Source organism: Conger conger, chromosome 10 (assembly GCF_963514075.1).
Source record: "Conger conger chromosome 10, fConCon1.1, whole genome shotgun sequence".
NCBI classification, from domain to species: domain Eukaryota; kingdom Metazoa; phylum Chordata; class Actinopteri; order Anguilliformes; family Congridae; genus Conger; species Conger conger.
The window spans coordinates 40,402,791-40,420,900 of record NC_083769.1 but is presented as its reverse complement, the minus strand read 5'-3'; the positions used below and the strand labels follow the sequence as shown (position 1 = coordinate 40,420,900).

Below are 18,110 nucleotides of genomic sequence, written 5' to 3'. Positions count from 1 at the left end.
AATCAGCCAATCATGTGGCAGCACCTAAATGTATAAAAGAATGCCGATTGTGAAAAGGTTCAGCTGTTCTTCAGACTAAATGACAGAATGGGGAAGAAATGTGATCTTTGACTGTGGTATGATTGTTGATGCTAGACAGGGTGGTTTGAGTATCTCAGAAACTGCTGGTCTTCTAGGAGTTTGCTAAGAATTGTGTGGAAAAAAGAAAAACATCCAGTGAGCAGCAGTTCTGCGGGCCAAAATGTGTTGTTCTGTTCATTAGAGAGAGGAGATAGACTGGCCTGACTGGTCAAAGCTGACATGAAGGTGACAGTAACGCAAATAACCACTCATTACAACAGTGGTATGCAGAAGAGCATCTCTGAACACACAACGCGTCAAATCTACAGCAGCAGAAGACTTTCGTCGAAAAAATAAGTCTCATAAATACCTAATAAAGTGCTCCCTGAGTGTAGATTTCTCCAATTCAGTTTCTGACAGGAAAGCTGGATGTGTGGCTAAATTAATTTGCCAAGCCAGAAACACCACTCGTAACTTCATGGAGAGTGACCATTCAACAGGCATATTGTGCTGAGCTTTGTTCCGACCTGAACACTGGATTAAGTTATATAATTAAAAGCAGAACGTGGTTTTGTGCTGGAAATAGCAGAGGCGCTGTCTGTGGAGACCTGATGGAATCAATATGCTGGGAAAACCCACCCACCATGTCCCCAACTCAGAGCTTGGTTAGCTTCAGAGATTGTGTGTGCTTTGACTTTACATTTGAAATTCCCTCTCTTAATTGACTTTTTTTTTTGGTAATGTTTAAGATTTTTTGAATGACTGATAGAAGCGGTCCCAAAGCGTGGCAATTGAACACATTTTCCTGTAAATGTAGGAAGGTTGCAGGACTAGAAACTAGAACACTAGGTTCATGACACTAATTACACTCCTCGGGTTACATTATCAAGATATCAACGGCAGTACATAATTAGCAAATTATGTATGAAAATAAAATACATCTAATTACCACCCCCAGTCAGCTTTATTAAATATTCAAGTTGATGTAACCTTTTCTGCCTTATTTCTCTGGAAAAATAAATCTAGTTCTAATCACTCTTACTGCCCTCTGGTGTTTATTATATGTTCTGCAAGTATTATTCTTTAAGACACCTTCTATACAAAATGTACCCCTAAATATCCCAAAACCCACTTTAAGGTAGGCCTACTTTGTGTATTTTCATCTTCAAAGCATTGATTAATTAATGTATCTCTATTTATTTTGATATCCACATCAGCCAATCTATTTAGAAATTACCAATATATTGTTTTACAGCAGGGGTTCCCAGAGTGGACTAGAGTGCTTATGGACGAGAGTGGATCAATGAAGCCAAAAATGTTGAGTTTATATTTCCAAAATGTGTGAAGTACTTATTTTTTATCTTCAGGTGGTTTGCAAATCTGGTTTCTGGTTTACATATCCTAACAATATCACTATCACCACTGTAAGATTAAATATTCATAACATACTTAATATACACGTGTGTAACAAAGATCAATATCGATATATTCACATAATAATTTAGACCTGCATCCAGGTACTAGTATGTCAAATAGCCACTGCATGTTTTTGTCTGTAAATGTCCCCATGTGTAGGTGTTTAAGAGTGAAAAATACAAGAAAATATTTTTTATGAGAAATAGGCACTAAATTATACATTGTATAAAAATAAAAAGAAGCCCTGAATTAAGATGCGTTGAGATTACAAAAACCCCAAAATGCACTGTACTGTAATATTTTCACAATAGTTGATCTTCTGTTGAAGAAAGTGGATACTTTTATTGGATACTTTAATTCTTAATATTGTGTGACTTATCCATTTTGTGAGACGGTTAAAAGAATCCTGGTACTCCACCTACACAAGTATCTGTAGGGGCAACATGGCTCAGGCAGTAAGAGCAGTTGTCTGGCAGTCGGAGGGTTGCCGGTGTGATCCCCTGCCTGGGCTGTGTCGAAGTGTCCCTGAGCAAGACACCTAACCCCTAAATGCTCCTGATGAGCTGGTCGGCGCCTTGCATGGCAGCCAATCGCCGTTGGTGTGTGAGTGTGTGTATGAATGGGTGAATGAGAAGCATAAATTGTACAGTGCTTTGGATAAAGGTGCTATATAAATGCCAACCATTTACCTTGCTTGCTTTTGGAGTACCAGCAGTTGAAGTACATTTAAAATGAAATTTGAATCAATACACACAGAGATGATTCTGTAATCTGTATGTGTCTGTGCAATAACATAGACCCCTAGATGGGGAATTACAGTGATATAACAGTGACACAAGGAGGAGAAAAAAAAACATTCTGCTTTGCAGACCTAACCCTGATACACAATTAGCTTTCATATAATTCCAGAGGGCTCTATAGCACTTTAATGTATGATAATAACAAAAAATAATGAATATCATAATAGCATATTTATTGTAATTGGCTTAGTACCACTTGTTATTGCATTCACTGGGTAAAGGAGACTACAAATGTAGTTTTGGAACAGCTGCCAAGACAAGGTACCTTTGCAATGGAAATGAGACTGGGGCCATCTGCTTGGTGTTGGCAAGAGTGATGAAGGCATTATGTTTGCAGAATACCTATTAAACGTCTATTGTTTTAAGCCACGGAGAAGGTAGTGCATTGAGTCCTTTGGGTGCAGAAAACCCTTTATTAACGATCTACCTGTTCCCATTGTTTTCACTCAAATTACAAAACCTTTGTGGATTTCCTTTCTCCTTTTCATTTGTTTCTGCGGCGTTTCTTTACCCTCAGCGAGAACACCCGAGAATCTCTTTTTATTTTCACTATTCATCCATCCTGTCATCCTGCAATGAAATAACAAGTCATCCTTTACCAAAACAATATCCTTTGAGCAGGTCTCCAGACACCTTAATCATAGTGGGAGGGGAAAAAAACAGCCACCTCTGATCATGACACCTCATCAACAAACCATTTTTCAGCTACGTTTCCACCCTTTCCAGAAACGCTGCTGCAGCCTTTCAGTTTATCATTTCCTCAATCTCTCTACACCACAGAACAAAATAGTCCCCATATTTACAGAACATACACTACAATATTGTGCCAAGTAGCCAACGCAAGCTCACAAATGCAACCCCCAAGTTGAACCTACCATTAAAAAATATTTTGTCTGTTAAAATCAAATGTAGATAATTTGCATGAGAAACACTCATCCCTCTACATAGCTTTCATTGAAATATGTGGCGCTCTGGTCATGTAACTACAGGACAAACGGTCATTGTACATTTAGACCAGCGTTCACTCTGAAGTGATACACGCCGGTAAGTGCCTAATGTACGACACACGTGGTACATGCACAGTAAAAATGCTGAAATTTGGAAGTAAAAACAGAAACTTGAACAGGCTGTAGCTGGGATTTTACAGCTCATTTTTCAGCACTGCTCAGACCTCTCTGCACATAATGAGCAGACAAGACACTTTTCAATCGCAAAACATCACGCGGGATCACCAGCTGTCAACTGTAGCTCACATTCTTGCCAATGACATGCAGAGTGTGTTTGCATAAGTAGGCTTACATGTCTATATTCTGTCAGTGGCATCAGAGATCCATATAATCCAAATATACCTACAGTGCCATAAGCAGTCAGCACGATAACATTCTGATTAATCTGTTATTGAGACATTGTAATTGATGAATTGTATGTTAAAGTGTTACAAATTGTGCTATTTTTGTGTCACTTTTTATCGAGGGGGGGAACAGGTCTTGAGCTAAAGGTAAACATGTACAACAGTAAAAGGTTAATCAAAAATGTATTTATGCATGGACAAGTGATGGCTCTCCCCTAATGGCACTACCAAAGCAGGTCAACTGTGCTAAGCAGATGGAATGTTTGTTTACAGAATAATTTGCAGAAGCATTGAATAATAATGAACATAACCAAATAGAAGCATATCACTTGAGAACAGTTCAAATAAAGATAAAAAAAGTCAAGAAGTTATAAAAGAACAGTTTTGCTTCCAATTGGGTTTTATACGTCTTAAATAATGTAGGACATGGGCTAATTGTAAAACTTTTAAAAATGATTCATAAGGTTGTTCATGCTAAACCCAAACATAAGCTTGTAATGAAACCGCAAAGTAGCTCATGTTCCTCTTCCAAACGCGTCTCACATATTTAGTTCCGTACAAAGACTAGATATAATGGACAATTAACAAAAAAATCATTTTAACTTAGCAGATATGTTCTCGCTAGCAGTACTGTAAAATCGTCTTGCGTTGTGAGGTAAAGTTCTCTAAACATTCGAATGATTTATGTCAGGAGCAATACGACTTGCTACAATCAATATCGCTGGCGTTAACATTCACTACCTGTCTGTTCAAGTCATTACGGACACGCTCTGTCTAGCCACTCTCGCTTTTAAATCACTAATTGTTAATTCTTATTGGTTGGTATTGTGCCAAAAACATCAAAGTAGCCTATCACAGTGTCTAACACTGGAAGGAGGGATGAACCTTTTTCTTTTACACCATTCCCTTCGCAGGAAGGAGGTCTCAAGCTGGAAGTGTCTTTCTCTGACTGAAGAGGGAGCGAAAATTCCCAACATTGATATTTACTCACACTTTATTCTGAACCATAAATATTTATGACAGGGACAAGAATGATCAAGACCGACCGCTTACGTTTATAGAAAACACAGAAGTGGTAGCTTCCCACTTTCCCAACACTAAAGATACCACTGCCTCCTGTTTTGTTGTTGCAGCCAGATCTCAAACAAAAACATTGATGTTGTAGAACAAGATAAAAAGGTAAGTTGAAATGGCACCATGAAGAGTCACTGTGCGCACAATTGATGTTTGGGAACACTGTTATTGTAAAGTATTGGTTGTTTTAATGTGGCAGTCAATCGCGAATGTCAAGACAAGGGCCTTCAGTTAAATACTATGTTGGCTAGCCATCTAGCTAACGTTGGTTAATATTAGCAAGCTAATTAGCTAGCTATACATCAAATAAGACAGCCATATAGCTCGCTAGCTGGCGATAGTTATCTAGCTAGCTAGCTTTCAACTAGCTATAGTGGTGCTTACGAGTGGTCAACTTATTTCGCCTGCTAAGGTTAGTACAGTTAACGTCAGTTCACCATGGACCATTGAGAAACTATTATAGATGGTTTATCAGCTAACGTTAGCTAGTTAGCCAGGTATGTTACCTTTATTATTTAACGTTGGCTTAATAAAATCTTGGAATAAAAATGCAATAGCATGTCCCTTCGTGTCCAATTTCGGCCGCTATAGGTGGGTTGCGAGCTAGTTAATTAATTACCGTTAGTCATCTACATAGCTATAACGTAGTCTAGTTAATTTAACAAGGTAACTGTTAACGTTAATTGGCTAGACTACTACTTGGTTTTGTTGGTTCTTGCATGGTGTTGATGGATAGCTTGCTAGCTACCACGTTTTTTAAAAAGAAGATTTTCTTCCTTATGATTAACAGTATCATACAACAGCAACATTAAGTGTAACGAATTAGCTAAGAATTAAGCTCATCTAACGAGAAACTAACGCAAGCTAACGTTATCGCTAGCTCTATGTCATTTGTTGAGAATGTACATTTTAATAACAAGCCTCCTCTGATAACAATTGATAACTAACCTGACCTGGACATGTACCGTTGGCTTGGAAGCCTTCTTGTTTCACAGTGGGCTGTTAGGCAACTAGTTATTCACTGAAAACCTTACTAGTTTTTTTAGGGTATTATTAAGGACAATTTATCTAGGTAATATTTGTGCCACGAAACGCCAGATTCTATTTCGAATTGAAATGACATTAGCTTTTATTTGACTGGCTAGCAAGCTGGCGAGCTACAGCTCGTCATAGATATCAGTGTAATGAGTCTAGACAGGAGATTACAGTTGATGAAGTGTTCTTAAAAATCTATCTATCAGTTTCGTTATTTTATAGCTTGCTAGTTTTCTTAGCAGAATACTTCTAATATTGCAACGTTAACTAACTTAAGAAATAGCTTTCTGAATGTGGTTCCGCATTGGACATGTAGATAAAGTAGCTAGCTATGTTAGCTAATTAAATATTTTTTTTCCGGAATGGTGGTAACGTTAGACAATCGCCCTAAGCAACCGCCTGGGAGATGTCTGAACAAAACTGCGTTGTGTTTAGCCAGAGTGTAACGTTATGAATGGCTTCATGCACTTCCCATAACCCCAGCCACAGTCACACGCTGTGTTGCTTATTTGGTTGACCATTGTGGCTTATCAACGCGATTATGTTATTTAAACGTGCTGCATTCATGGATACATTGCACCTTTGTTCTTCCGTCCTTATGCGGAAGGTCCGACTCACGTTAATCCACACCGCACAGAAAAAAACGCATTTTAATGCCCTCCATTTTTAGAATATATTATTCAAATTACAGTAATGCCGCGATTGATCAATGCACGGTGTGTGAGAACGTGTCTACTATGATTGGACAGTCCGTTGTCTTTTATAACCGGTTGAAGTAATTCACAGTAACATGGTATTTGACATTAAAGTGCACCGAGTTTGAATTCTACACGCTTTGTTCAATGTATTAACACGAAGCCCTATTATTTACACTAGCAGAGAGAACCTGTGAAGATCCACCCTTGCAATGCTGGGCTTGGGCAAGGCTATGTACTGTAGTTGAAAATTGTCCCGATAAGAAATGCATAGCTTAGACAATAGACATCGCGGGGTGGTTTCTGCTTCAGAAAAGTGGGTAAATACTAAAACTGTTTGAGGATAATAAAGTTGATGGGAACTTTGTACATGGTAAAACGGTCAGTGATAAAACAGATTTTATTCTGGCAGAATATATTTGATCTTTTTTTGCCCTTATATAGCCTTGCCTTAAAGGAGTTAAATCAACACTGGTCCCTTTACTGTGCTGTGATTATTTGCCGCTGCAGGAAGTCCTGCCCCTTATTAATTGTATGCACATGCCCAGGAAATGGGCTCCATGTGAGAGAACGCCTGCCTGATCACATCAGTGTCTGTCTGGAGTGGGCACTGCACCATTCCACAAGATGTTGTGTGGATGCTTTCAGTCACTGCGGTCACAGGGGCTTCCCAAGTGTTTAACATAGGGGCACATGAGTCTAATAACATGGGCAGTTTAGGGGAAAATGTTTACTTCTGACAGCTGGTTTCCTTCAATTTCCACATCGTTTTCCTGTAATTGTTTATATAGGCGATGTAATCACAGGAAAGCAGTGAAGTTCTGACTTATTTTCAAACGATTCAACCTGAAAATAAAATGTAAGCAGTTGACCCTGAAATAAGGATATAAAGGCATGCTATTTGATTACCGATCTGCTGTTGTCCTTTGGTATTGTTCACATTACTGGGAGAAGGAAGATATGGATGAATCACCTGCGTTTCCTTGTTTAAAGGTGCCTGGACATGTATAGTTCAGGGGAAATCACCTGCATTATTTCTGTTGGCTGACTGAAAATATACATTTCTACACCCAGGCAACAAAAATATTTGATGACCATAATATACTGCCTTTTGATTTTTAGATATTGTAGTTGTGTAAAAAAAGACAATTTGTGTGACATTTCAATGAACATGTCACTCTGTGCTGGCCTGTGGCTGTTTCTACTGTAAAAAGAGAGTCTATAAAAACCTGTGGTATGGATTCTGGCACCGGTGTGGTAAATTGACCATGCAGTGCTCAGTATGATTTGCTGAAGTGAGTATCTGGGATAAGCACTACACCACCTCATTAGTCAGAGAGCTGATTGGGCAGAGGTGATGAGGTGACTTCAGCAGCTGAATCTGGAGTGAAGAGGGAGGCAGGACACACAAGCAGGGGACCAGCGAGCCCTGCTTATCAAGAGCAGAGTGCCTTTCGGCCAATGGTACAAAGACTGGATCAAGTCTGTGTACTCTCACTGATAAGAATACAGAGAGATGCATTATGTGTGACTAATTTTTAGCATGTGTGGTCTAGACAGTTCAAATCTAGGTATTGGCCAACGCTCAAATATTGACAACATGAAGAACTGAACCTGATATAATTGTTGTGTTCATACTTATTGTAGCACACATTTGATTTTAGAATGATGTAACCTTGTTTGATTTTGCGTTCTAATGTTCAAACGTGTATTTGCAAAACATGTTCTCCTGATTTGATTGATTGGTGTTCTGTTAAGTCATGCTGTGGCAGAATATTGAGGTGTGTGTTTGTTCAATGCTCTGCCGCAAAACGTGGGCCACATAATAGTAATAGAAATGCTATGAGCACATTCCGGTGCATGTACCTCTTCAGTAGAACATGTCTCATGTAATTGCGCATAGCTACTAGGTGCACATTGCATGAGAGAAATGAGTAAAGGGTTAATAAGTGGATCTGGATGGTTGTTTTTGTTTGGTTGTTGACACAGTGTGGTGTGTGCAAATGGTCTATTCTAATGCTGCTGCGTTTTTCACGCTGTTCTCGCAGTCAACCGTTATTGTCTAAATGTCACCTCCTTACTATCTGATGGATTGTGTGGCACGTTCCCCTTTTCCGTTTAATGTAAAGGGCTTTTGTGTGACTGAGTTTTTATAATGGTGTGTCACAGTGAGCTGTGCGAGGTTGTTGTGCCCAGCGCCGTTATCCCATCAGAAGCGCTGGTGGTTCTCCTCAGATATGAGAGGGAGAGAGAGAGAGGATGTCGTGTGCTGTAGCCAGCCTCCATTAGCCATCATTCACAGTCCGCCCGCAGGCATGACAATGTTCTTAATGGGTACGAGCGAAAAGCCGCGTCTGAATTGTGCGGTGGAATCGGGCCCGGCAGTTAACGGCGCTCTACAGATTCTCCGCGTTTTTACATTTTTAGGTCTTGCGCTTATGTTTCCGCAGTGTGTTTTTACAGCTTGTCTTTTCTGATTTACTGCCGTACAGACGATCTTCTAATGCAGTTCAACAGGCTTTTAGAGACGCACTGAAGCCCACTTGTTGTTTCAGTGATGTTTTAGCCTAGGCTCTACACCGTGGTTTAAAGGTGTTTTCAGGTCTTCCTTTAGCAGAATCTGTCCTCAGTGAAAGGCACGTTCTGAACATGTTTCTCTTCACACTGTGGCAAAATTTGCCTAGGAGGTAGCACCATGGACTTATGTGCATGCCTTGAGAGAATTATCTACAAGGATTGTGAAGCAATATTGTATTCCTATAATCGTATTTTATTTTGCTTCCTTAACAGGTGTGTTAATTAATCAACAAAAAAAAATGGCTAATCCTGAAGTTTTCTCATAATTTCCTCTTGTTGTAGCATTCTTTTTATGTTAAATTTGATACAGAGATCAGTTGGGTGAAATCTGTTTAATCCTTTTAAAGGATGCAGGCTACACATCCTGTACGAGCAGCCCTGACCTGCCCTGGGCTCATTTGAGGCAGATTTCTGTCTCTGCAGGACTCATCTGTTTACACATATTTTTGAAGAGGAAAATCCTGCTGATGTCTTTATATGATGCACTCGGTGTTCGCAAAACGATGATGAAACTTTTACCCTGTCAGCAGGCCTATATCTTCACTCCAGATGTAGACTTCAAGAATCTTCATTTGTCTAGTTCACATAAATATGGTGGATGTGAGCATATGTTTGTGATGTGAAGAAAAGTAATGTTACACGAATGTTTGGCCCTAACTGTTTCACAAAGCCTCCAGGGAGCTGCTATTCCCGGGGTAAGTGTAATAAGCTGTGGGTTTTTGGGAGAGGATTGTCATTACACTGCTGGGTCAGACCCCTGCTGAGGTGTGATTGAGAGCCCCAGACCTCGGCTGCCCTGCCTCTGAACACAGGCCGGAAGTCTCCCATCAAACACTCATTCAGTGAGACTTTCTCTTAAGGCTGTTAGAAAAATCATCCACGCGGTGGGCCTTTTTGCGGATTCCGCAATCAATATTTTGCATAGTCTAAAGATTGTTCGAGTCTGCTTTATATCACTTGACATCACTGATGGCAGCAAACCATCTCATGTTCTTGGTCTGCCACAATAAAATGTAATGACCGAAAAATCATAAATATTCACTAAATACGTACATTTAGCACATGAATGAAAACAACCACTTTCTGTAAATGCACTGAGCAATTATGTCGACAAGTAGGATGACTAATGCATGTCTTCCATGCGTATGTCTGTATGCAAATGTGTCCGGTGAATACATTATTAAATTGTTCAGGGCATGTTATATCTCTGAAAGTGCTTGCTTCTGAAAGTGAGTCTTTAAGCCAGTTATGCTAAAGATATGAGGAAGACCAATGCTTTGGTTTGGTGGGTTTGAATGCCTCATGATTAGCCAAAACGGGAAGTAGTGTAGCAGTCAGACAGGATGTCCAAATGTGCTCCTATCTCAACATTTAAGAGAATCTTTCACAGAGCACACAAGGATCTAAACACAGCACATAGATATCTTACATCATTTCCACTTTAAATAATCTTGTTTCTTGTTTTCTAAGAAATAGGTACACACATATGCATTATTTTTCCAGCCATTACAGAAAATTGGCCACTTAAATCTGGCTTCCATTCGGTTAGAGGTCGTCATTGCCAAACAGACCGAGATGCCTGCTGTCGAGTTTGAGTTTGTTTGTTTGTTGTTCTTTCTCTTTGACCGTAATATCGTCAAATAAAACCGTTGTTGTACGGCAGTTGCTATTCGCATCATGCGTAGACATAGTTCTTCTGCTGTGAAATCTGTGGGAAAGTGCGGCAGATTGTTCTGTGGGTCAAATCATTCAGCACTATGCAATAACTTGAAATAATCTTTGGACCATAGAGTATGTTTTATTTAGCCAACGTATTTTAATTTCCCAGCGCCATATTATTTATTCGTACATTATTTTTTCCCCGAGAGTAAGACTGATGTGACATTGGCCTTTGCTGTTGTTGTTTCGATAGTTTGTCTGGGAGCTGCTGATTCCGTATACATATTCACAGGTGTGTGTGCGCTAATTAGAATTAGCGTCTCAGGTCCTGCCCCATCCCCTGCAAACAAATGCCCTTGAAGTTCCCTCCAATCCTGTTGGTTGTCAGGGCTGTGTCAGAAAGACTGTCGATAACAATGTCTTTCTTTCAAGTTTGCTGTTTGTTGAGCGTGTACATTTCTCCTTCATGTGATAACCGTGCATAATGTCCGTATACTCAGGAGATGAGCACAACCCCTGTGCACGCCCTCAGTGCGGGTAAAAATATGCCATGAGTAACCTAATTACAGCTTCCCCTTCTGTATTACATTAAAAAAGGATTGTTTGTTTTCCTTTTGCATGTTTTGTGCCTGTGGTTATGGGGATGTTCTTCATATAGGGATTTCGTTTAGCTGTTGAGAAATATTATGAAAGGTCCTTTGTCATGTTATGCAAATTATAAAAACCCATCTCCAAACAAGTGTTTTTAAGTTGTGCTTCTTTTTAAGCTAGATATTTTAAAAGTAGCCGTGTCTGCCTGTGGGTGCGTCCGTACGTCTGTCAAGTGTGTACATGTGTACATGTGTGTGCGTCTGTGTGTGCGTCTGTGTGTTTCTGTTTCTGCCAGTATGTGGTGGGTGGAGGTGGTGGGGTTTGGGTGGGGGCGGGTTATGAAAGATTATATGTAAAATATGAGTTGTTGAGGCAGTGACTGAGGGGCAGGGGGAGTTTATTTTAAGTGGTGTTCAGGAGTATACGAGGCTGTAAATCATGCTGAAAATGAAAATGTGATGGCTTTCACATCCAAGCCCACCGAGGAGTGCATTAAACAGAGGCTGCTCCATAATTAAATGTGAAGTGAGCACTTTTTATTTTTTCTCCTTGTGTCTTTTATACGCCCGTGCACTCATGAGCTCAATATTTCCCTCTTCAGCGTTACCTCTGACGTCTCTATTGAAAGGAATCTTTTGAGGAATTTTTCATTTGCTGAATTATTTTATATTTCTCACAAAGAGCACCTTGAATAACCTACCTGGGTTGATTTTTAATGGGTTTGACAGCATCCTTTGTGAACACAATGCCATCCTTTTACATTATCCTTTCACATGAGCCGGAGAGAACTGCTGCATTTCCAAGCCCTCCAGCACTATTTACATTGGGAAAAGCAGGAAATACAAATCTGCTTTGTACTTCTGCTTTTGTGATCATTGTAATATTTATGACACACCGCTCATGCACTGTGCATTCTGTTCTGTGATGTGTGTTTTTTCTGAAGGAGCGGAGGTTAGGTGCCCTCCTGTGGAGTGGCCCCTGCCTGCCGTGCAGGCCTGTACGGGGCCCGTAACGAGCGAAGCTTCCCTAAATGTACCCCTCCCCGTAACGCTACACAGCCAGGGACCCCAGCGATAAGCTCAGGGTGTAAAGCGGAGCGGTTTGTAAACAGATCCGTCAAAGGGAGCGACCGGGAGTGGCAGCTGCAGGACGTGTAAGAGAGGAGAGAGGAGAGAGGAGCAGGGAGTGGGAGTGGGAGTGGGAGAGAGGAGAGAGGAGCAGGGAGTGGGAGAGAGGAGCAGGGAGTGGGAGAGAGGAGCGGGAGAGAGGAGTGGGCAGTGGGAGAGAGGAGCAGGAGAGAGGAGCAGGGAGTGGGAGAGAGGAGCAGGGAGTGGGAGAGAGGAGTGGGGAGAGGGGCAGGGAGAGAGGAGCGGGGAGTGGGAGAGAGGAGTGGGGAGTCGGAGAGAGGAGCAGGGAGTGGGAGAGAGAGGAGCAGGGAGTGGGAGAGAGAGGAGTGGGGAGTGGGAGAGAGAGGAGTGGGGAGTGGGAGAGAGGAACAGGGAGTGGGAGAGAGAGGAGTGGGAGAGAGGAGCAGGGAGTGGGAGAGAGGAGCAGGGAGTGGGAGAGAGGAGCAGGGAGTGGGAGAGAGGAGCAGGGAGTGGGAGAGAGAGGAGTGGGGAGTGGGAGAGAGGAGCAGGGAGAGAGGAGCGGGGAGTGGGAGAGAGGAGCAGGGAGTGGGAGAGGAGTGGGAGTGGGAGTGGGAGAGAGGAGCGGGGAGTGGGAGAGAGGAGCGGGGAGTGGGAGAGAGGAGCGGGGAGTGGGAGAGAGAGGAGTGGAGTGGTTAGTGGGAGAGAGGAGTGGGAGTGGGAGAGAGGAGCGGGGAGTGGGAGAGAGGAGTGGGAGAGTGGAGTGGGAGAGTGGGAGAGAGGAGTGGGAGAGTGGAGCGGGGAGTGGGAGAGAGAGGAGTGGAGTGGAGAGTGGGAGAGCTGTAAGTAAGGGGCATTAAATGGAGGTTGTTTCCTCTCAGGTGTTAGTGGAGCTGAAGGCAGATCCCGTGCGTGTGGCTGTATTCTCTCTGGCTGCCAGCCTGGGCCTCAGCATAAGGACAGGAGCGTTCGGTGGCTCACAGACACCCCAAAATCTCCTCCCTGAACCGCACTCAGACCGTCTGAACCACAGTCTCTGTGAACAGACCATCTGAACCACACACTCTCTGAGAACAGACCTTCTGAACCACACTCTCTGAGAACAGACCTTCTGAACCACACTCTCTGTGAACCGACCTTCTGAACCACACTCTCTGAGAACAGACCATCTGAACCACACTCTCTGTGAACAGACCCTCTGAACCACACTCTCTGAGAACAGACCTTCTGAACCACACTCTCTTAAAAACAGACCTTCTGAACCACACACTCTGAGAACAGACCTTCTGAACCACGCTCTCTGAGAACAGACCTTCTGAACCACACTCTCTTAAAAACAGACCTTCTGAACCACACACTCTCTGAGAACAGACCATCTGAACCACACTCTCCTCCGACAGACAACAAGCCCAGTCTGCGCCCCACTGGGGGGGTGGAACAGATCCCAATCGCCCCCCTTATTTTATCAACTGGTGCGGCTGTGGCCCTCAGCTTTGGCTGAGACGATGAGGCGAAATGTCCGCCACACAGCCGGCTGTGGAACGTAGGACCGCGGTGTCTCGCGTCGGACGAGAAGCGCCGCGGATGCCTCCGCTCTCGGGCCTGGCGGCTCTGAAAATGGCAGAGATGAATTTTAATAATAGTTTGGGGTTTCTTTGTTTCGCGAGTTTCCTGGAGAACGAGCTCTTTCTCAGATGTTGTCCATCACCTCGGGCGAGTGTGGGCTCTCTCTCTCTCTCTCCCTGCCTCCATTAGGCGGAGTTTACCCCATGTTATTGTGCAGCGCGGCCAGCGGGTAATTGATAGGGTGCAGCCGGGGGGGTTGTGGGAGGCGAGCTCGGTCCCCTCAGGGGTTTACCTGCTGCACACAGGTACGATTTCATCCAGGACTCCAGCTGTAATTAGTGGGTAGAAGGGGGCTAACAGTGGCTGAATTGATGAGGATACCGCCTGCTTGTTTCTGTGTGTCGGGAGGTAGCGAGGATAAGGACTGTGGAAAATGCATTTTCTCTACATCTTGTGTCCTGCTTCTTTGACACCAAACGTTTCGATGACGGTGTATCGCGTTAGGTTTTCCCCCCCCCAGTAAACGCTCTCCTGTTTGTGGCCTTCAAAGTGTTTTTAATTTTCAGCGCTTGATTGAAATCAATATGGCTCACCCTGTCACATTAGAAGCTAATAGCGTGGACATTGTGGCCCAATGTTATTTTTCATCAAAGCGCTATCGATGGGTGTTGAGGAGCAGCGAGCTCATTAAGCGTATCGATATGTCAGCGCCCGCTAGCCGCCGCGCCCGTGACCGCGCGGATCTCTCTCGCCGTCTCTCCAAAGATGTTTTTCCACTTACGAGCGCCAAGACAACGGCGCGGGCTGCAGCGGAGGCTCTCGCATCTGTGTTGTTTTAGGACACCGGAACCGATGCGAAGAGGGTCCGCTGGTGGAAACGGACGGCCTTGTGTTTTTTTTCCCTCTCTTCCCTTTGTCACTGAGAGGTTGGTCCCATTGAGAATAGCTGCCGTGCGTGTCGTCTGAAATCGTATCCCTGGAGTGCGTGGAAACTTAGTTAGTGCAGACACTAACGCTGTTTTGCCTTGTGCGGCGCTCTTTGTCGTGTCACAGTGAGGTGCTGGTGTGCGCTGTGTCAGGCTGTTTGCTGGCGGAGGTGCCATTCTGTCCAGAGTACTGTCCAGAGTACTGTCCAGAGTACTGTCCAGAGTACTGTCCAGAGTACTGTCCCGAGTAATGTCCCGAGTAATGTCCCGAGTAATGTCTAGAGTAATGTCCAGAGTAATGTCCTGTTTAATGTGTGTAAAACGGCTGAAGAAAAGTGGAGTGAATCGCTTCCTTTTTGCTTAGCAACAGCTGTTTGTCCTGCTCGCCGTCCGTAATTCTGCCGCGTTGCTGAATTAATGAGCCGGCGGTTTCGTGATTACTCTGCTTGGCAACTGATGGACCTGACTGGAGATTTCTGCACTTTCACGGGGTCTTACGGTTCTTTGTTACGCTACGTCCTCAGGTTACGCTTGGTGAAAAAGCACTGAAACAGCTGCACACTTCTGACACTATCCCTGGGCTCCGTAATCACTAACAGGGCATGCACTGTGTCTGGGATGGGTCGGGTTCCTCAGCAGACCTTTTGCTCAGTTCATTTATGTCTCCACTGCCTTTAACCCTTCAAAGAGCAGGTTTCCTGGAATGTTCTTGTTTTTTTTTTTCATCAAAATTCCTGCGTTTCATCAAAATTCTAGTCTGTGTTCTAGAATGCCTTTCAGTCACTGGTGGTGATTGTTACATCAGCATTAGAATCTTCTGTTAAGAATGTTCAGTTGTGAATGTTCAGTTAAGAAAATTCTCATCACAGATGTGTGATCTTACACCTGAAAGGATTAAACATGGTGTGACTGGGAGACTGCGTATGCGTCTGTGGGTCTTTAGGTCTGTTATAATAAAGGAGAGCTTGCCTTTGTTCACATGCGTGTGTGAGAGTTTGTTCAGCCAGGGGGCAGCTCCAGCCAGGCTTGTTTTCAGTGGGGTAGGAATGGCCCTGAAAAACATTAGAGGGTCCCTGTTGGTATTCAGATTGGTCGCCCTCCCTAGGCTTTATTTCTGTTTATTTCCAACAGGAAGTGATGTCATTATCCCTGCCGTTATTGAAGTGTAAAGTATGTCCAGACGTGCTTTTGTTAGAGATGTTGTGGCGGTATGCTTTGGCGGAGTCTGGAAACGGCTCCGTGTGAATGGTGAGCACTTTTCCCAGATTGCTGCAAGATGTCATTCTGGATCACGCAGAACGGTGCTACGGGAGTCTGCCCTGGGAGAGAGGGGATTTGAATGTAAAAGGAAGCACATGCGGGCGTTGGAAAGTACCCTGGGATTATGCGGATATGGGACCGTAACTGCCCTGCTCTCCTTGTTTCAGGCGCGGCGTTTTCAGTAAGACGCCTGCATAATCAAACGGGGGGGGGGGGGGGGGGAAAGACATACAAACCAGTCCCTTAGTGCCTGCAGTGTACAGTTGTTTGTGGTTCTGTGGATGTGTGGAGCACTTGGTTCAACCATTAGCATTCTGCGGTGCATGTGTGTTACCTGCCTATCTGAACCCCTTCAGTAGACAGCTGTGATGTTTCAGGGTATTGCACAATCATAATAATGAACCTTTTTTTTTTTTTATTAAAAAAAGAAAGAAGTATTTTGGGTATTTTAGTGACATAATGCAAGTGTCATGGACGACAAAAATATTGTCATGGAGTGAAAATATTTTCAAAACGTATATTTGATTTCGTTTTAAATGAATGTCCCTTATGATGAGAGAAATACTGTGTATATATCAGGGGCACCAAAATCGAATGTCCTCGTTTAAGAACGCAAGGGTCTCAGGAGGCTAAAATAATGTTTTTACATAAAAATAAATCTGGCCAATTTAATTTATTTCATTTGACTTTTACTGAATCCCTAACAATAAAAACCCTGATCAACTGTCCATTAAGTAAAATCCATTTGACTGCACGATTATTCTGATTGCTTCCTGACAAACCCAAAAGAAAGATAAATGAAAATCAATGCCCAGAAATGGTTAGGGGCTGCTTTGATGCTGGGCGGTTGAGACATAAAGTGTACGTAATTGATTTGTTTCGCTGGGAGTCCGATCAATAATTAAGACACACAAAGTGTCATTTACATTTCTTTTGTTTGGTGCTCTTTTTCTCGTGATACCGTCTTGTGTTTCAATGACGCCGTTGCTCAACCTGGTCTTTGTGTGGAAATGTGAGCTTGTCTGTAGAACTGGACAATATGTCTAATCCATTGAAGTGTAGGAATAGCTTATTGGAAAAGGTTGACCTCAGCTGCATGGGTCTCTGTGAGGTTTGAACAGAGCCGCAGAGACCACATCTCTCCCATGTCTTCCCAGAGCTCTGTCCATTTCAAAATGACACGGTGATACACGTGAAAAGCGCAGGGTGACCGTGAGCGTCCTATTAGCTCAGGTACTGAACAAGGTTGGACAGGCATTCCCGATGACACCAGAGCTCTGTGGCTCCAGTCTGATGCAGGTTATGGTATTGAGTGGCAGCTTGGCTGGGTCATTAGGTGTGCTTTCCTAGTTTAACCCTCCGCGGAGCTGGTTTTTTGGAATGTTTTGTGGAATGGCGGTGATTGTGACATCAGCATTAGAATGTTCAGTTAAGGACATTCTAATCACATAGTTGTGATGTCACACCTTAAGGAACCCTCACCCACATTGCCCCCTACTTGGGCAGTATGGCTGGATATAGTATACGGATATAGTATACTGAAGCAGTGCATGTGAAGTCCCATGCTCAAGGGTACACAGTAGTGTCCTACGTGGAAAACAAACCTGCCATGTTACAATCCCAGTTCCCTCACTCTTACACTACACCAGGCACTCCTGCACTAGCCTGGTCTAAATGATAAAACAGGCTGAGCTGCAGTGGAGTCTCTCTGCGCCCTCTCCAGCTCCCTGTAGCCTGACAATGAGGTCATCGGACATGTGTGATATTAGCCTCTGCGGGGCTTCCAATTTAATACCTGCTGCTGCCGTGGGAATAGTGAGCTGTCAGAGAGAGAGAGAGAGGGGGAGAGGGAGAGCTAGAGAGAGAGAGTAGAGAGAGAGAGGGAGAGCTAGAGTGAGGGAGGGAGAGAGTGAGAGAGAGTAGAGAGGGAGAGAGTGAGAGAGTGAGAGCTAGAGTGAGCAAGCTAGAGAAAAAGTAGAGAGAGACAAGGAGAGTGTAGAGAGAGAGAGAGATAA

At 43.4% G+C, this 18,110-nt stretch overlaps 1 protein-coding gene across 1 annotated transcript in view; it reads left to right on the top strand.

The window, feature by feature from the left end:
* Positions 1-4,719: 4,719 nt before the first annotated feature.
* The window catches only part of LOC133138664 (arginine-glutamic acid dipeptide repeats protein-like), a 184,190-nt gene continuing 170,799 nt past the window's right edge, over positions 4,720-18,110 (top strand). Inside the window, exon 1 of the mRNA XM_061257599.1 lies at positions 4,720-4,806. The gene's annotated coding sequence lies outside the window, so the exon portion shown is untranslated. The remainder of the gene's footprint in view (positions 4,807-18,110) is intronic.